The sequence below is a fragment of the Cyprinodon variegatus genome, unplaced genomic scaffold (assembly GCF_000732505.1).
Source record: "Cyprinodon variegatus isolate N-32 unplaced genomic scaffold, C_variegatus-1.0 Scaffold2073, whole genome shotgun sequence".
In the NCBI taxonomy this organism is placed as follows: domain Eukaryota; kingdom Metazoa; phylum Chordata; class Actinopteri; order Cyprinodontiformes; family Cyprinodontidae; genus Cyprinodon; species Cyprinodon variegatus.
Genome location: NW_015152526.1, coordinates 23,999 through 25,608, shown reverse-complemented (window position 1 = coordinate 25,608; position 1,610 = coordinate 23,999). Strand labels below are relative to the sequence as shown.

The 1,610-nt window shown below is 56.1% G+C and overlaps 1 protein-coding gene across 1 annotated transcript in view; it reads right to left on the bottom strand.

Annotated features, from left to right (window-relative positions):
* Positions 1-1,610, bottom strand: part of LOC107105118 (1-phosphatidylinositol 4,5-bisphosphate phosphodiesterase delta-4-like) — a 37,617-nt gene that overhangs the window by 12,967 nt on the left and 23,040 nt on the right. The gene's annotated exons all lie outside the window — the stretch shown is intronic.

The window sequence follows — 1,610 nt, the reverse complement described above, 5'->3', positions numbered from 1 at the left end:
GCTAATCTGCCCTGGTGAGCCAACCCGAAGATTCCTACGTGGATGAAACCTGAAGACTTCTATGTGGAGTTTCTCTAGAGGTTCCCATGTGGATTTTCCTCTGATGTTCCCTGCTAAGAGCTGGAGGCTCAGCCTGAAGAATCCTTCGTGTTAATCCGCTGTTGTTCTCTGCTGTGAGCTTGAAGCTCAACCTGAAGAATCCTTCGTGTTAATCCGCTGTTGTTTTCTGCAGTGAGCTGGAAGCTCAGATCAAGACCAACCATGCTAAGCAGAAAGCTAGATGCTTAGCTTTTCATGAACTCTGTTTACTAACCATCTCCCGTTTCAGTACAGTCTCCAGTAATCCTGCTCCCCTGCCTTAATCTGTTCCAGTATTCATGTGCTTGTGTTCGAAATAAACTCTTTGAACTTTTACCCAGTTTTCCCGTGTGTGTTCTGCAACTTGGGCTTAAAACTAAGAACCCATCATGACAACTTTGTTAAATAAATATTTTATTTCCTTTGCCAAGGACCAGCCAAGGGCCAGCCAAGGACCAGCCAAGGGCCAGCCAAGGACCAGCCAAGGACCAGCCAAAGACCAGCCAAGGACCAGTCAAGGGCCACCTAATGGCCAGCCAAGGACCAACCAAGGACCAGCCAAGGGCCAGCTAATGGCCAGCCAAGGGCCAGCATAGGACCAGCCAAGGGCCAGCATAGGACCAACCAAGGACCAGCCAAGGGCCAGCTAATGGCCAGCCAAGGGCCAGCATAGGACCAGCCAAGGGCCAGCATAGGACCAGCCAAGGACCAGCCAAGGGCCAGCATAGGACCAGCATAGGACCAGCCAAGGACCAGTCAATGGCCAGCCAAGGACCAGCATAGGACCAGCCAAGGACCAGCCGAGGACCAGTCAATGGCCAGCCAAGGACCAGCATAGGACCAGCCAAGGACCAGCCGAGGACCAGCATAGGACCAGCCAAGGACCAGCCAAGGACCAGTCAATGGCCAGCCAAGGACCAGCATAGGACCAGCCAAGGACCAGCCGAGGACCAGTCAAGGGCCAGCATGGGACCAGCCAAGGACCAGCCAAGGACCAGTCAATGGCCAGCCAAGGACCAGCCAAGGACCAGTCAATGCCCAGCCAAGGACCAGCCAAGGACCAGTCAATGGCCAGCCAAGGACCAGCATAGGACCAGCCAAGGACCAGTCAAGGGCCAGTCAAGGGCCAGCATAGGACCAGCCAAGGACCAGCCAAGGGCCAGCATAGGAGCAGCATAGGACCAGCCAAGGGCCAGCATAGGACCAGCATAGGACCAGCCAAGGACCAGTCAAGGGCCAGCCAAGGACCAGCATAGGACCAGCCAAGGACCAGCCAAGGGCCAGCATAGGACCAGCCAAGGGCCAGCTAATGGCCAGCCAAGGGCCAGCCAAGGACCAGCCAAAGACCAGCCAAGGACCAGTCAAGGGCCAGCTAATGGCCAGCCAAGGACCAACCAAGGACCAGCCAAGGACCAGCCAAAGACCAGCCAAGGACCAGTCAAGGGCCAGCTAAGGACCAGCATAGGACCAGCCAAGGACCAGTCAAGGGCCAGCCAAGGACCAGCATAGGACCAGCCAAGGACGAGAGCAGG